The sequence below is a fragment of the Bidens hawaiensis genome, unplaced genomic scaffold (genome assembly GCF_021521415.1).
Source record: "Bidens hawaiensis isolate Kalapana, Puna unplaced genomic scaffold, B.hawaiensis_p1.1 tig00007028_1, whole genome shotgun sequence".
Lineage (NCBI taxonomy): Eukaryota > Viridiplantae > Streptophyta > Magnoliopsida > Asterales > Asteraceae > Bidens > Bidens hawaiensis.
Genome location: NW_027491480.1, coordinates 380,073 through 386,450, shown reverse-complemented (window position 1 = coordinate 386,450; position 6,378 = coordinate 380,073).

Genomic DNA, 6,378 nt, shown 5'->3' with positions numbered 1-6,378 from the left:
ATGATTCAAATATAAATAAAGTGAAAAGGGCTAATTGGAGGGTTTAATATTTATTATTGAAGCTTCTTGTAAAAAAAAAGTGTTTGATGTTTAATGTTATTTAAACTTTTTTGGATATTGGATTTTAATAATTCAGACTTTTGCTATTGACTGGTATTAGTTCTAGTTTAAAATTTTTTCTACATTAATCCTAACTTTCATAATATTGGCCCTCACTAAGCATTTTTTTAACGGAAACTAACCTGGTTAGTTTTAGGACAAAATATTTTATTTTTCCAAGTTGAGGGAAAAATGAAAAATGTAATCAAACTTAAAAACTCGTCCCCGCCATCGCCACCATCACGGCCTCCATGACCATCGCCATCACCACCACCACCACCACCTATTTATGAAGGAGGTTTGAACTTTTATATAATTATTATTAATTAATATATATAGTTATGAAAAAACAAATAAATAATACGTATTATATAAAGTTATAATTAAAATAATACATATTATATATAGTAAACAAGCAAAGCTCGAGCTTGAAAAAGCACTCATAAGTTGAGCTCGAGCTTTAGAAATATAGATAGAAGGGAGCCGAACTCGAGCTCAAGTTATGTGTAAGTTAAACGAGCCTTCAAGCTCGGCTTGGCTCGCTTGCGCCCCTAGTTGGAGAAGAAAAATAAACATGGGAAGTTTAGTTTTACCCTATCAACTTGAAGAAATGACATATTTTGCCCAAAATTAACTGGGTTGGTCTCTGTTAGAAAAAGGAATGGTAGAAGCCAATATGGTGAAAGTTGTGATTAACATAGGGAATTTCTTAAGTTGAGATTATTGCCGACCAAATTGCAAAAATTTTGATTATTAAAATTTAATATCCAATTTTTATATTATTTAAAAATGAAATAAGTGGTTATTACTGTATAGTTTGATTTGGATTTGAAAGAAAAATTAATATTTCGGTCTTGTCAGGTTCAAAACCTATTATACATGGTATAAACTTGAACCGGCCTATATATGTTTACATGATGTTGATTGGTGAGCTAAGAGCATTCCAATCCATCCTTTAAAATTATGTGATTAGGGTTTGTAAATTATAGGATGGGGCGGTGAGTAGTTGTAAGTGTAAATTATAGGGTGAAGAGAGAAAAGGTAGTGATTTTTTGTAAATTTGGGGAAAAGGTAGTGATTTTTTGTAAATTATAGGGTGAAGAGAGAAAATTGTAATGAAAAAGGTATAAAAAATATTATTTAATTAAACAGAAGAGAGAAACGTAGTGTTTTTTTAGTGTAATTATATGATATATATGGATATAGGGATATGAAACAAGACGAGAATGCTCTAAAGTATGTGGTTATAGTAGTGATGCATCAAAACTGGTTCAAAATAGTGGAATTTGATTTCCAGACCAAACACATATAGTCCGACCATTTTGAAGGAAAAAGTTGTATTTTGGTGTGGTTAAAATTAAACCGGATATGAAGGGCTAAAAAATTGGTCAACCGATATATGATATACCTTCATAATAATATCCATTGATGCATGAATCAGGCACATGATTTACGAGTAAGGGTGCACGAAACCTATGCATGATATTTCGCTCTTGTAAGGTTCAAAACCTACTATGTAGGGTTAAAACTTAAAAGTCGAACTGACCGCTATACGTTTATCTACATGTAGATGTAGTAATGGTGGCATGGTGCATTAAAACCGGTTCAACTTAGTCGAATGAGAGTTTAGGTCCAAGCACATACAGTCCAGACTAGGGATGAGCTCGGTATCGAAAATCATGATCCTGAAATTCACAAATTATTGGTACCGGTATCGAAATATTCGGTTCGGTACCGGGACGGTACCGGTATTGAAAGTAAAAATTTGGAAAATACCAGTACCGTACCGGTGCCATTACCGTACCGAACCAGAAACTCAAAACTTTGGTACCGGTACCAATCAATACCGATACCGAATTTGCTTATCCCTAGTAAAGATCATTAATCTTGGGTTGTAAAGAATATAAAGTCTTTTGGTCTAGTCAAGATTAACACCAGATATGAGGGGCCAAAACCTAGGCCGACTGATATATGACATGATCTACCATATGTCCATTGATGTGTGAAAGCATGTGGTTATGTGTAAGGGTGCATCAAAAGTTCAAACATTTTATTGGCCGAACATGGAACCAGAACATATGGTCAAATCCAACATTTTACAACTTCTGTTTAGTTTAATCCACTTCAAGGCATGATTGATTAAACTAGCACCAGCTCGTTACCCAACGACTATTAGCCCATTTGCTATGGGCGTTCAAAGAGGGGGGGGGGGGGGGTTAACGGGCGGTTTTGGTTCTGAACACCGCAGAGGGGCGCACGAAAGGGGAGGGGTAGGAGTGTTCATCGAATCGAATAACGAATTTTCAAGTTAAATCCAATCGAATAATCCGAATAGTTGTTTTTTTCGCCAGTATTCGTATTCGATTAAAAGTTGAACTATTCGATTCATATTATATGCCCGATTCGAAATTCGTATTTGAAACTCGAATTCGAATCGACTTCTACTAAGTTCGATTTTAATTCAAATAAATATGATCTAATTCAAGTTTACCTGTGCCAAAAATTCAAAAACCATAATCATAATTACATACATATAAATTTAAAGTAGCTATAATACTACATGATAATAAATTCAAGCGTAAAGTGCCAAAATCGTCCTTTAGGTTTGATCAATTATGCGATTTTCGTCCAAAAAGTTTTATTTTCGCAACTGGACCATCGAGGTTTCCCATTTCTTGCCAATTACGTCCAAATCGTTAACTCATATTTTTACGTTAAATTAGGGGTATATTTGTCTTTTAGTCCATTTATCTCCAACCCATGTATAAATTACTTTTTATATGTCTCTATTATTTCTATTATTAATTACTAATTTTTTTTTCCATATCATTTTTATTTTTTTTGGGAGAGGCGAGATCGGAGGTCCAAATCCAAATCACATAGGTGTTCAGGTGGTTCCATGGACGATATCGGATTGTCGGTGGCTTGGTATGGTGGTGGCTTCCGGTTACAGGTGGGTTTTCCGGTGATGTGGTGGTTGCCGGTTACAGATTGGTTGGTGGTGATATTAATCTGTTTCACTTATAGGTTCATGGTAGATGATGAGAATTATATTTATGCATATAAAGCGATTAAAAAAATAAATAAACTAAAAGACAAATTTACCCCTCATTTAACGTTAAAAACTAACGGAGTTAATGATTTGGACATAATTGGCAAGAAATGTGAAACCTCGATGGTCCAGTTGCAAAAACAAAACTTTTTGGACGAAATTCGTATAATTGACCGAACCTTAAGGACGATTTTGACACTTTACTCTAAATTCAAAACTAAAGTATAAATAGTCTAAATTCAAATATTCAAAACGATAAGTAAATAACGCCCATATTAGTATGGGCTAAGAAACAATAATATGGTCTATTGGGTTTAATTATTTTGTAATAGACATTTTTTATTTATGAATTTGACACAAATAAAAAATAATTATATATATACATATATGTATATATAATTTGAATTCGAATTTCAAATCGAATAATAAATAATAAATTCTTATTCGATTCGTATTCGATTAATATACTTGAATACGAATCAAATTCGAATTTTTTAAAACCGAATTCGAATCTTAATAATCGAATTCGAATCGAATCAAATTTCGAATGTTTCGAATGCGAATCGAAATCCGAACACCAGTACGAGGTTTACTTTCTCATACACACATACATATATGTGTGTGTGTATACTATATATAACGGGCCGTAAAGGGGCTTTAAACCAGAGTGAGACGTTATGGAAAAGGACTTTAAAACCTCATTTCCTACGTGACAATGACGTGAAGATGCTTTAAAACCCCTCCATAGTGAAAAGCCTTAGCAATCCAACTCCTAATATCTCTTTAATTTGTCTAGATTCGGATGGTCTTAACTAGGCTGAGATGATTGCAATGCTTTGTTTCTTTAAACTTCAAAATAAGAGTCAGTGGACTTGCAAATACTATTTTTTTACTTATATATATTTTGTATTTTTGTTGGTTGTTAAACGAACATACTAATTTAAATTGGTATCCATATGTTAACACAAAAGATATAGCTTATTACAATGAACCGATGAAGTACACGAATGCATGTTATTCTAAGTTAAATAAATTATTATATTATCTAAAGTTTACACAAAATTTTGAGACGTCAACAATCTACGTTATAGAGCTAAAATGCTACACATTAAGATCCTATAAGAGTTGACTGCTAGCGTTTAATAAAATGGTCGGTAGGCAAGTTATATGTATTAGTGAAGTAGCTGTGTGCATTTAGTATGCAAGGGGTGTTGTTGGAAAAAATATTTATCAATTTGGTGTAGTTTGAAAAGTATTTATCAAAATGTGTATATCCTTATAACTTGTATGTCTCTCTCTTATTATAATTGGATAAACAATTTCACTATAATTAAACTAACATAATGTTAAAACAATATTTTTTTTCATAAAAATATTATATATTAATATGAAAATAACGACTTCTGTCTTTTGAAATTTAGAACTAAATAGAAAAAAGAAAAAGATTTAAAAAAAATTGACCACGCCCACTATATTAGAAATAAGAATAAGAAAATTAACTTGAAAAATGAAAAAAAAAAAGTTTAATGGACCACTAATATTCACCTAAGCTTTTACCTGTTATAATATTAATATTATCAGGATAACACAGACTTTTATATTTAAAAAAAAAAAGAACATACTATTTTAAAAGAAAATAACTTCTTAGGATGATTAAGATGATTTTAAGAACAAATATTTACGGGGTTTTCCTGGGTTAGTTAAAATAAGTATATAATTTTTAATAAAGAATTTCCGTTTGATAATATTTAAATATATGATTAAATGACGGTAAAATTAATAATAATAAATAAATAAATAGCAGTATTCTCAATTAATAATTTTATTTTAGCATTATTTTAGTTTAATTGAATTGGGTTTATCCAATTATAAAAAGAGAGAAACAAACAAGTTTAAAAAATGTACCCATTTTAGTAAATAGTTTTCAAACTATACCAAATTAATAAATATTTTTTTTAACTACATTCATTTGATAAAAAACTCATAATATAAGCATATTAATTCATGGAATTATGGGTTGGTTTTTTAATAGGAAAATTATTAAAATAGCTCTTCCTAAAGAGATAAAGTTCAAAATAATCCCTATTAGTGAAATAGCCTCTTTTTTTAAAAAAAAGGGTTATTTTGAGTTTTCTATCTCTAAAATGGACTATTTTAAGAATTTTTTATTAAATAAAAACTAGAGTATTTACCGGTTTTGTTGTAGCGCGTGACAGTGACAACGTGTTGGTGGGACCAGCCGGTTCAAGTTTAAAAAGCCCCTTCACATTTACCAAACTACCCTTTACTTTCCAGTCACTTTGGTCTTTGGACTCGGAATGCAAGGTGTTTCAAGGGCAATTTTGTCTTTGTGTTAAAGTGGAGCCCACATACCAGTGGTGTCTAGCTGTGATCTAAAAGACATATTCGTTGCTTGTTTTCCAGGATAACTATATGTCATGCCCCTTAACTATTTATGTCTGTACAAAATACACCCTTACCTAGTTAAGTGTTTGTTCATGAGCCGAGCCAAGCTAGAGCAAGCTCGAGTTGACTCGATTTTGTTCAAAACCGGGTTAGCTTATCTTGGTTTAAAAAAAAAGGATTCGTCATGATTTGGCTCGATTTCAACTTATTTATAGGTTTGTATTAATAAAAAAATAAAATGATCAAATTACAATAGAAATTAAGGTAAAGTGACAACAAGTTGCACCCCACCACATTTTGAATGGAAAATTCGATCCTACTGAAAACAAAGTTATCGTTCAACCTGCTGTTTAGATTGTTTGAAATTAAAAACAAGAAAAATGACTTGATAAATAGTTGGTCTTAAAAAAAATCAGGCTTTATAGTACTAAAATATATGGTTAATTTAAGTCAAGCAAGCAATCAACAAACGAGTCAGCTTGGGGTCGTTTACGAACCTAACCAATTTTGAACTTTTTTTTCAAACTTTTTCTGAGCAAACTTTGAGCCACGAGCCCATTGGATAGTTTCAACTATTCAAAACAAACTTAGTCAGGTTAAAGCTTGGTTTTTCTACGATATTGATGAATGTAAGAATGTTGAAATGAATCTGTTAAGTCAGAGTGCATTCCACCCAAACTTTAGTGATGGCTTTTCAAACATGTAAGTTCATTTAAGTTACACCTCAGACATGCGTAGTACCCTCATTCATTGCTCGTAGCCTCGTACCCCGATCACCCTAGACATATATTTTACCCACATCGACTAATCGAGTTACGATC